We start from the raw sequence: 12580 nt of genomic DNA on the forward strand, positions 1-12580 counted from the left end.
TGCCATTGAGAACAAATACCAGGAGTGATAAAAATTTAAAAGTCCAACAGGGGCATTCGAAGACGTGGCCCGGATGGGTTTCAGTCCTCTACAACCTTGAGCTCTTTTACTTCACTACCTCTCAAATGCCGGTCCACCTTCAGGGTATTTTACCTACCATCTTTTAAGATTAGGTACCTGATGTGGTGCAGAATTAGAATTAAATCCTCACCACATACTGCGGGGAAACGACCGGATCTTCTTCTCCGCGGATCACAAACGTCTACAAAAGTAGAAGAGCAGAGGTATTTCATACATTTTTTACCTGTGCATAGATGTGTTTACGATGCCAGTATTTCACTTTCTGGTCCCTCCATGAGACAAAGCAGTCAGGTTTAAATATAAAAAAAATAAAAAAATAAAAAAAATCCCACAAACTCTTAAGAGTGGTCATTACATTCATTTAAAATCTAAAATGGTTTTTACCTGCCCCATACTGTTTTCAGAAAATGGCATAATTGTTCTTAGATTGCATTTCACTCAGATCAAGCCGTAAGGAACACTTGTCAAACAATACAGTCAAATTAGTTCTCTGTGATTGAGCGTGTTGAGGATCTATCCAGCACATTATATATGTAGGAAAAGAAACAGAAGTGCCGTGAAAGAGTCTCAATTACTGTGATAAAGTAAAGGAGAGGCAAGGAAACCAGTCAGCGACTTCCAAAAGTGAAGGGTTAACCTCTTCACATCTGTACAGGGACCAACTCTTAAGTTATGATTGGAAGGAGTGCCTGCTGTTACATGTGGCATGAAAATAACAATGGCTGCATTATGAGACCCTATCTCAGAAAAGTTCGGAGTCAGACGCGTGTGTGGCTTTATTTCTGTTTGTTTGTTTGAAATCCAAATCAAGTCAAAGAAGAAGAGCAAGTGTGACGGTCCGGGAATGTGAATCACTAAGTAGGATAAACAGCTACAAGGTAATTCAGTTCGTTTAACCGACGCAAATGACATTCAAACGACTTTCTTTAGAGGAAGTCGGCACTAACTTCTGCAGAGAGGACGGTGAAAGCAGCATTAACAACATATGGCACCGCAACAGGCGGAGGGGACTGCAGCGGCACGGGCGACGCGAGATAACGCCGCTCCAGTCCCTTCCGTGGGAGGGGCCGGCCAACTCAGACAGCACAAACAATATGACTCGGAGAAGTAACGCCGGTGAGGCAGCAAGTGTTTTTGAGACAGACACTCCCCAGGGGAAGGGGAATCAGCCGAGGAAACAGCACGTAAGGAAAACAAACCATAAGAAAAGGCATAAAAGCTCACAAACATTGGATTGATCAGACAATTACAACCCATCTGGCTTGTTAAACTCAATCTGCTATTGCACACAGGCCAGCGGTTTTGCATTTGGATCCTTCCCAGACCTGCAAACAACGGCAACTTAAAGGACGAGGCCGGTGATTTTCTGCGTTTTTCTCATTGTCGACAATTCTAATGAAAAATACCAACAAAAGAAAAAAGAATTATGTGAACCAGGGAGCAACAGAGACTGCATATTCTCTGGAGGTTAAACGTTTGTTTTCTCACAGGTCCAGTCTTAGAATCAGTGCTGACCTTTTCTGGTATGGAAATGGAAATTGCTGTCTGATCCTCTGCTCTAACGGGTTTAACTGTTGTCCACAAAAGAATGAAAAACATAAACGGTTGCGCAAAGTGTTGTGGTCTTTTATTACGATGAACACTGAGTCGATCTAGCATCATCCTGCTGTAACGCCTCAACATGTCACCTAGTCATGTGCAACGTGAAATAGTTCCTAACATAGACACGTCTAGCCATTTTTTAGAACTAAACTTTGCTCCGTCACCCCTAAAAATAAGCTTTTTTTTTTTTTTTTTTAATTAGATGATATATATCAGCACAACAGTAGAATGAATGTGGTTTAAACATAGAAGAGAAGTGGATAGAATGATGTGTCTTTATTGACGTTTGTTTTGCATTCATTGCTCCTACTTCATCTTCTCATTTAAATACTACTTTTTTTTTTTTTTTGTTAAACCAAACAGCTTTGTGACATAGAAGTTTGACATGAAGCTAAAGCCTAAAGCTAAAAGTGAGGTAAAAGTGAGTTTGCGTATTTATTTTAGGAAAATATTAACTAAATAACATTTATAGCTTCAGTAAAAACAAATGTGCTTGGAATAAATGTCGAAAAAGACTCATGTGGCATTTGTTAATGGTAGCAAAAATAAGGAATATCTCCAGCATCATTCTCTTTAAATCTAAAATGTCTAAATCTATCTGAATATAAGATACTAAGCCTCTGTCTAACATGTGGCAGATGTATTTAGATTTGTGCCTCACTTAGTCCTGTCTGAGTAATTGTTCTGGAAAAGAAAATCAATAATTTCCAAAGAGTTGCCGTAATAGGAACAAACAGGGTTGGACTATGTGTCTAAGGCATTATTTTTTGGGGGGATATTTGTTGACAGTAACAAAAATATAGAATATCTCCAGCCTCAATTTTAAGCCGCAGGTATCAAAGTTCACATCTAAGTGTAGGCTGCTAAACACCTCGACTAAAACACAACAAAGCGAGCGACGCGTTCAGATCTTAATTTGATGATCCGTGACTGCGCGCCGATCCGCAGTCGCAGCTGAACTGTACAATATGTCACATTACGAGTCCCCTTTGTGATGACTTAAACTGATAACTGGACCAAAACACAGTCTGACTCTATAGGCAAGCGCACATCAACAAGCGCACAATAGTGCACTCAAAGAGACACTTTCACCAACCCAACAAAGGCAGATGCTACGGGCTATGACAACTTCTTGTGAACAACAAAATGCCGCCTGACAAGCTTTCAGGGGATGGCTGAGCTCTGGCAGATTACACAGATCTTTATCTTTTCATAAAATGGAGTGCAGCATTTAAGTGCCAATGACTGAGAATACAATCTGAATTGTAAAGTGTGCCACAGCCATTACATGGAGATGTAGGGCCAGTAATGGTGAGAGTAATAGTGTGATGACAGTTTCACTGCACAGTGACATTCTCCAGGGCATTGTCATCATCCCTGACAGGTATTACGGGTCCACCAGGGATCGCGTGCGTCTTACAGTTGTAGTTTCTCCTTCTCCATAAACACCCAACGGCCCATCTTTACTTACAGCTCCGTCAAACCCCAGAACTCACCGCGGCTTTTTCGGTATAGCTGCAGGTTTGAGCGAGGTAATTAGATGTTAATGTGAAATAATGGAATCATAGCGGGTTGTTACATAGGGAGAAATGCGGACCGCGGCATGATCTCGGAGTGGAAAGCACAATTGCTTAAAAATCAAAACATGCTGTCAGCGGCTCACCTAAGCAGCAGAAAATGCCCTGACTTTGGAATACATTACAAAGGTAATTGCTCTGGCAAAATTACCTTTCTCTCTCTCAGATGTCTGGTCGAGCTCATCTGAGACACGCATGTCGATCGGCTCAATTTCATGATCATCGGGAGGCTGAAATCAAGGCCTTTATGTGAGGGAAAATCAACAGGGAAATTGACATAAACATCTCGTCGGAGACATCGCACTGGACGGTGGAGGGAGCTTCGTTTTTCACAGGGCATTGTTACAAATCTATTTAAAGCGAAGGTATACTTCAAAAGAGCCGCGCTTCATATGGAAGCTGTTCAACCGAAAAGATGTCTGCAGAAATACAGAGACGTTGATTAGAAATCTGACTCCCTGTAGAGCTCAACTCAGCTCTTTGTGTATGTAATAAAATATGTTTTACGTAACGTTTTCTGGGTGTCAAATGTAAGAGCTGCAGCAAGCGTCTCCTCGCGGCTGCGTTCGTTATGAAACCTTTTGCATATTTAAGAGCAAAAAAAAAAAAAAAAGGAGGTTGGACAGCAGACGACTTAATAAATAAAAACACGGCGTCATTCACGCGGAGGACTCCACCTTTGATTGTTACTTGCATCGCCTTCTGTCTGGGCTTTTCCTCGCACATATCAGGACCGGCAGAGTTAAAATGCTTCTCGTGTTCGTGATCTGATGAGGATCACCTTCATCCATTTGAAAGGTGATTTCCGAGCAAAATTGTTTCTCCGAACACATGCTGCTTGAGCCGAAAGCACATTTTTCCAGCATGTTAACAAACATGTAATTTCCATAAACACGTCCAGTAATTGACAGCTTGATTTGGGCTCTGCCAGGAAGCTGACAGACAGTTCTTGGCTGCCTTAATGCAGACAGCCCAGGCTTAAGGCCTCACCAGGCTGTAATGAGCTTCTCAGGGCTTTGTCTGGATTAGACCACCAAACACAAACAAAATCTCACACAAATCCCATGCAGCATTCTTTATCTTGTTAGATTACACCATATAATACGATTCAGAACTACCTTCGGGCTAATAAACAACTGAAGTAAAAAAATAAAAATAAATAAATAAATAAATAAACACAGATGACGAACACATTTAACGTCATCTGTGGTGAATTAAAACCTTTTTAAACGTCGCTTCAGATATCCGAGAGCTAAAAAATGAAACATTAAAGACATTTTTTAGAAGAAAATCCTGTAGTAGGGCTTCATCAAAATTTTCCCTGGTAGTATGACAGAATAATGAGGTTTATCTGTAACAGAAACGTATATGCAAAGCAGGTGAGCGTGACGTGTGATGGTGTCTAGGAAAAGGTAAATATTAGCTCGACTCGGTTTAGAGGCTATAAAATGTCCGATTGTGCTGTGAAGATATGACAAAAAATGATAAAATATCAGAATTATGACCTCAAATAAATACAGATTAACAGAAGATTTTTATTCTGCTGTTTGAATTCAGATCTTTTTTAATTACTTTTTGCTCAGCTATTTCCTCTGCTGAACTGCTGTGGCAGTTTGAGTAGTAGACATTGTACGGTCACAAATGCAACGTTTTGTGTTTGAAAGTCTGGAATTTATTTTTAAAAATCCGTTCCGGTGGAATTTGCCTTGTCTGCGAGTCCACATTGAACCCTGCGGTATCTCCGGGCTGCCTGAACACCAGCAGCACACTGAGGTCTATTCTGCTTATAAAAAGCTGCGGTTCAAGAGCAGCGCAGAGATGACGGCGAGCACAAGAGGGAAAAAATAGAGTCTGATAAATCTGTATTGAACAGTGTGTGAAGGATGTTAATACATATTAATGGTGACAGGAATATTTGCAAGTGAATACACCGGTAAAGGGGATTAAACATAACTCTCCATAGAAGGGGAGGTATCATCACTCCCATTCTGGCGTGGGACTCGGCCGTATCAGATTCATCCCCATGCACATTGCCAGCAAACACTAAGCCCTTATCTCTCCACTGGGCCTCTCCGGAGAGTTTACAATTTCTCGCTTCGTTGGAGCCTGAGCTGAGCTTGTTACTGGCACAAAGGCTGAGAGGTGGCCTGGTTGAGAGCACAAAGCCGCCCCCCACCTCTGGACGGACACATTTCCCTCAGATAACGGACGACTTGTTGGACAGCGGCACTACACTGTCCCTATACATTAGTATGACAGCCACACGTCCTCTTCACAGCGGGACTCACAACAAAGTTAAAGTTCAAAAAAAATAAATAAATAAAAAAAATACAAGACACACTGACATGGCACCAGTAAAGGATTCTTATTAATGAGATGTGTTAGAGGTGGGAGAGGGACGTGAGCTCAGCACATGTGGTCTGGTCCCTGGGAGACACTCGGCCGCCATGGGCGCTGTTCTCCGAGGGCGCCAGCATCACAGCTAACGTCCCATTTGCTTCTCTGCTGATCACGTTGACTCCCAAGGGGATTAATGACAGGAACACGGACATGAAATTTAGGTTAAAAGTGCCTGTTAACCACAGCAAAAGTCTATGCTTGCTCATTTCTAGACAAATTAACCCATTTATTACTTGAACCTATCAGGGTAACGCTCGCGTACATTTTCCAGCTCCTGCTCCTTGTTCAGCTGAAGAACAAAAAACCGCGCACACTGCTTTACGTGGTGTCTGTTAGTTTTAAATATAAGGAAGAAGCAGACAAAAGCGGGGTCACTATTTTCTGGGGCTGACCCTTTTGGATGTTCGAAAATTTGCATTTGAAAGAAATGGAGAGACCATTAAATTCATCAAAAATGAATCAATGCGAAACATAATGTTGTAAAAAAAAAAAAGAAAAAGATTTTCTCCATGGTAAAGGTGTCAGTTGGTTTTAATTTGGTGCATGGAAGCTCTTTAAAGTATAAAAAATAAAAAAGCTTACGAACAATGAAAATACAATAACTACAAAAAGCGTCTAATTTCTCTAGAACAAGGGTCTTCAATGTTTTTTAGACCAAGGACCCCCTTAAACGCGGCCTAGTGCTATTTATAAAAATACATTATTATCATTTTGCATTTAATATTAAGCTATCCCTTATCCCTTTACTAAAATATGTTGGATTTATATTTATGTGTATTGAAAGTAATTTAAATTTGTGGGGGAAAATTAAAAAGGATGTATAAAAAAATGTCTAATCAACCAAAGAATTTGCCTCCTGCAGTACCTCCGCGGACCCCCTAGGGGTCACGCACCCCCTGTTGAAGACCCGTGCTGTAGAAGATGTTTTAATAGTCCCTCAAGAACAAGTTGCCTCAATAACAGATAGAAAAGTGCAAACTGTTCCCGTGTAGGTGACACAGAAAACATTGTCACCGTCCTAACATGAAGCTACACCACAGCTTGCAACTGATTAATAAACTGAAAATTTAAAAGACAAAAAAAATTAATAAAAAAAAAAAAATCTGCTCATGATCAGCATCCCATTGATTGCCTAGGAAGTAACCCAAAGCTGCACTTACTGATGACATCCCAAGTTCAAATGTTGATACTGTAATTTCAGACTTTGGGAGAGGATATTTCTTTTATGTTCACAGACACTGATTGCGCTGTTTCAAACCACGGAAACTTCGGCGGCCGGGTGATAGTGAACGAAAAGGACGGTGGGACACAAGGAGAGCCGCGAAAAACAGGTTGGGTCATAACACAACGGTTAATAAAACTCTAAGCCCTTCAAAGAATCGTCTTGCCTTACATCAGAGGGGACGACGGCAGCACCGAAAAGCGCCTGTAATTCCACCGTATTTTATAACAAGAAGAAAGTGTCAATATGGTTTCAGTAGATTTTAAGTTGACAAGTAATATTGGATTGCTGCTTGTCTTACAGTAGGTCTCCCAGTCACGGTAATTTCAGCAGACATGTTGCTGAGACAGCTCTGGCATTGTTTTCTGGGACACAGAGAAATTCTATTTTCAGTTTTACTTGGTGCAGTAATTATCTGCATTGTTGGTGAGAATAAAGAAAATAAAGTGCATGAATATGTGCCGGTCAATTGGATTCTGTCAGTTCAAGCAGAATTGGGTACACAAGCGAGCAGCTTGCCAGCTTGTAATAACGATGGTGTTTGCGTGGAACAATTTCCCCTCTAAAACAGCTCATCAACAGCAGAGAGAGTCTGTCACCCAGGGTACGGAGTGACAAGTCTTCTGCATCTCCGTCTGTTATTAACATGTCTCTTACGACAAGCTCAATTATCTGACACTGCCCGCAATTTCCATTCCTTTTTCTGGCACAATGTAAAGTTCCTCTCCTTCATTTTCGAAGCTGGTCGTTTTGGATCCGGCAAATACTGATATAAGACATGTGTGGGAGGAGGAAGTGAAAACTGAGGGAAAAACATCTGCAAGTCAGAGCAAAGTTGCTGCAGGCTGGCGACGCCGAGGCCTTGACAATTTCTGAGATTTGTCATTCAAAGAGCCCGAACGCTCGTCATTTTAATACAGTATAGTGGTTTGTTGTTGTTGTTTTTTTTTCTATTGAATAACAGCTGCTATGTATAAGGTGAAGGAGCTGGGATGATAGAGAGCAAAACAAAACTTTTTTTTAGGAGAGACATAAGCGAGAATCCTTAAAAATAAATGAGCTTTAGATTCCAGTTGCGTCTAACTTTCTCGTATTGTTAAAGATCGCGCTTCACGACCGAAAGCTCAAGAAAACTCACTCAACGGATCTGAACTGTGTAAGAGAGGTCTTTTCATTTGTTTGCTCTGCAGCCACTGAATGTTTTTCCATATTCATTTTTTAACGTAACTGCTGTGAAAGCGCATAAAAGAAAAAAGTGGTAAATGTTGATTAGTCCGGATTTCAGTCGGCGTTGTAATCAGTAAGCGGCGTGTGCGCGATGTCTGTGACCTCCACAGTTTTGATTCCTCCTCTGTCTGTAGTGTAGCTGCACTCATTTAAATGTACAACAATTTCCAAAGGATTGTACTAATGAAAAATACAAATTAAGTTAAAGGTGCTTTCTAACAGCCAGTCTTGATTAACTAACTAATGTAGGAGCTTGTTCCTTTTCTGATTCACTTTAATGAACCATTCAAATGGCTTTTTCACAGAACTGCCTAATGATTATTTTCAGACTGTACAATTTTGCAATCATTTTGAATAACCCAGCTAAAATAGAGGATAAATGCCATTCAAATGACTAACCTCATCTCCTTCATATTTTGACACAGAGAAAATATGGGTAGACGTCTTTTACAACCTTTTATCCTCCGGTTTCTTCTCTTTTTTGGAAAGCGTGCTTCTCAATCTGAAAAGTTCAAGTCAGATGATAGCTGGTAACTGGGGATTATTCTGGAAACGATAAGTTTCAGTGCGGATTCCCAGATGCCCGCTGGAGGTTACCTTAATGCCTCGAGCCTCAGAGCTCGACCACCTCCGCTCGCGTACGGAGGGACGCATGTGAAAAAGGGAAAATGTTCCAGCGAAGTGAAATATCGCTGTAAGTGGGAGTGTCTGGGTTGCTGTGGGGGAACGTTAGAGGAAGTGGTAATGATGACAGCTCTAACTCAGTGCAGGTGCAGTAAAGCATGGCAGGTTGGTCAATTGCCCAGAACCCATTACATCTCCCTGGAGACCAACCTTGTAATGTGCTAGGTACCTTCTGTAAAGGATTGACCTATTGTCAACAGAGAAATCGCTCAGGTTTTACATAAAGACACAAGTGTGCCTCACAAGGTTACACAGGCAGGTAAGAATAAGAAGTTTTTATTGTCGCTGTCCGGCGAAAAACAACGTCCAACGGTTTGGCAGCGATAAATATTGAAACTATAGCAGCTATATACAATAAAATGCAATCAATAAAAGCACACAGTAGCACGGAAATGAGTGTGATTGCCATGATGAGGGAAAAAGCAGCATTTAAAACAGTAAACAACAGGTTTTCAACAGGGGGTTCGTGACCCCTAGGGGTTCACAGAGGTACTGCAGGGGAGGGTCGCAAAATCTTTGGTTGATTAAACATTTCTTATATATATATATATATATATATATATATATATATATATGTATTTATATATTCATTAACCATGAATCTAACATATTTTAGTTCAGCCCTTCTCTCATTCTGCCTCAACAATGCACCATTTCACACAGAGCGCCACGCTAGACCTGTCAATCTAAGCCTCCTGTACACAGTAGGCCACGCCCCTATTGCTGCTGAGCCAATCACAAGGCTGAATATTGCACACTGACTCTGTCAGGTTCCCTGCAATTGGCCAAGAGCCTATTCAGTCCCCAGGGGAAATACCAAAGCATTCTGCAATATCAGCAGAAGAGAAGGGCTAGGTTAGGGTTAGGGTTAGGGTTAGGGTTAGGGTTAGGGTTAGCACTAAGCCGAGTTTAATATAGAACACATATAGTAGGTAGGTAGCGGGTCCTTACTTAATCTCTCATCAGTTTGGGGGTCCTTGGCCTGAAAAACATTGAAGACCCTTGCAGTAAACAATTAAACAATAGTGCAAATGCTATCTATGTTTCTGCAAGGTGCATTAGGCAAAAAAAAAAAAAAAAAAAAAACTCGAAAGAGTTTGTTTAATCGTTAAACAGCAAACCACAAAATCTACCAGCAACGTATTCTCCATCCATCTGCATCTCATGATGGATCTCACTGGTTTGGTATCGGCCTGTTGAGCCGTTGGAGTCGCTTTGCATTTCGTGAGCTCGGTGCGGCAAAATTCATATGGTTCCTCTCTTTGTGAGTGCCTTCACAGGAGCTCTAAACATTTGTGTCTGTGCCGGAGATGGGAATAGGATGACCTTGGGTGCCAGAAACATCTCTGTTCCCGTGTCATCTTCAGACAGCCACTGTTTGACCACGATCTACTAGATGCATTCTATCCGACACTTGTAACAATAGTGTAAATGGGACGAAAATTGAGCTCACCTTAAAGGCGGACTTCAGTCCTCTTGAAGGCTGAAAGCCCTGGATGAGCCCAGTGGCCAGTGGCAGCTCAGAGTCCTTGTTTTGCTCCCTGAGACGTGTGTAATCAGAGAGAAAGTCCAGCACAGATTACAGTCTTCAATCAGTCAGTGAGGAAAATGATATGTACATCATTGTCTCTGCCGCACATCCCAGGCACTGTCAGCCTGCATGCATATTACCTGTGTCAAAGCTGCCAGGGACATGACGAGAGAAACTGAGAGCCATCACAGAGCTGCCACTCAGGGGGGTGTCGAGTCTCCGAGCGCGGCAGCCAGATTCAGTCTCCATGGGGACTCTACCCTGACCTCTGGGATGTTGTTGACACCGTTTAATGTACATTTTCAGATACAAAACGTCTCCCTCCGTATCTGAAATCGCTTTCGATGGGCCGAAGGCCGGCTCTTGTCACCAAAAGAAAACACAGAGCGCACACACTCAGTTGCATTTTTTTTTTATTCTCGACTCAAGTCCAGGAAAGTTGACGCCGTCTGACCTTGCGGCGCACAATAAAGAGACTTATTTCATACGGAGTGCAAACTATATGACTGCTGTGAGGAAAAATTATCCCGGCTAATCTTCTCATAGATCTCTTAACGTCGTCTTATGCAATTGTCTCCTCGCTTAAAAAAAACAGACACATGCTGCGTGCGAGCACAAAGAACAACGTAATGTGCTAAATTCTGGACGGTGGTGTCTCATTGTTGTTGACACAATTTTCACAGTTGGATCTGGAAAAAAAAAAAAAAAAACATATATACAATAAATGCAAAACAGTGGGAGAGAGAAATTTCAGAATAAAGACAGCAAAGATGTATCTTATCTGAATTCCACCCTCTTGAAATAGAACGTGGCCAGACCATAATTTCCCCGAGACAAGAGTGTTTAATTTGAAGCTGTGAAGGGCACCTCTGCATATAAAAGGATGATGGAAGACGATTTGCGGCCACGCCATAACACGTGCACCATACTTTTCTACCCGGTGTTCATCTTTAAATTTCAACATCCGCCCGACGCTGTTAATAATGACCAAAAAAAACAAAAAACAAAAAAACAACACGAGATTGAATCGTCAAGGCTGCGACTGGAGGCCGCGGCCACCACGTTTACATAATAGCCCGCACCAGGTATCAGTTCACCTTGAGGAGTCCAGACGTTAACGCAATGTCAACACCAGCACTCTCCAGCGATTCTGTTTGTCTCCTCCGGTCCTGCTGGGGCTCCAGAGGGAGGTCACCAAATAGTCTCTGGAGTTGGGGGGGTGAAAAAAAAGGCGCTGACCTTCCGCTAAATTGGCCACATTCAGAAGACGGGGGAATATCAGGTTATTGAGTTGATCCATGCTGCGTTTCCTTGCCTGGGGGAAAATGATCTGCACTATTGTCTGCCTTTTGCAGTTGATCAAGGGCAAGAATGTGTCAAGAATGAGGAAACACAAGACATTTTTATTTATTTTTTTTTTATCCCCCGAATGTAGTTTCAAATGTCCTAATGGTTTAAGAGAAAAACAAAATAAGTACCCGGCTGTAAACAAAATATTAAGCAGGACGGTAAGTGCTTTTCACTTATAAGGAGACTTGCGTTTCATTTTCCAAAAGAAAATTAAATAAAGGCTTTATGCTTTAAATTCTGCAAGATGTTTCTGATAAAAAAAAAAAAAATAGACATGTTTTAAATGAATGCAGCTGCAGAACCCCAACAATTCATTGCACTGTACTTTCAAGTTGTTGATTCCTTGAGAAAGGCAAATAATAGTCATTTTGCAAAATTGCAGGCCTATCCCTCAACAACTGGGGGAAAACAGTTAAAATTGGGCACGGATAGGGAAGAAGCAGCCCTCTCGCTGAAGTATTTCGTGTATATTTGGGACAGCATAATGAAATAAGTCATTTCTGCCAACAGTTCACATTACCTCCCAATGGTTTAAGAACCATAATCCCAATAGCATTTTGAATTCTATCACACATACAGTTGGAAATGTTATTGCATGATTACAGTGTTCCTTTCCCTCCGCATAGTTATTGTATTTATGCATTTTGCACATGAATTGGAAGAAAAGTTGAGCACGTTGTACAATTACACCGCTATTCAAAAACCGCTCCAGCTATTCGGCACAATGAAAACGCCCAAACAACTTGAAACGATACCTGTCCGTCACAACGAGACACAGGAGACGGGGGTTGCAGACGAGGCGCTCCTCTCCAAAACAAGTTGAATTCTGTCTTGTTTTGCAAAATTTGGTTCACGTAATGTTCAGAAGGCGTCAGCCGCAGCGAGCGACAAAGCGCGCGCCGCTAA

The sequence above is a fragment of the Mugil cephalus genome, chromosome 12 (genome assembly GCF_022458985.1).
Source record: "Mugil cephalus isolate CIBA_MC_2020 chromosome 12, CIBA_Mcephalus_1.1, whole genome shotgun sequence".
In the NCBI taxonomy this organism is placed as follows: domain Eukaryota; kingdom Metazoa; phylum Chordata; class Actinopteri; order Mugiliformes; family Mugilidae; genus Mugil; species Mugil cephalus.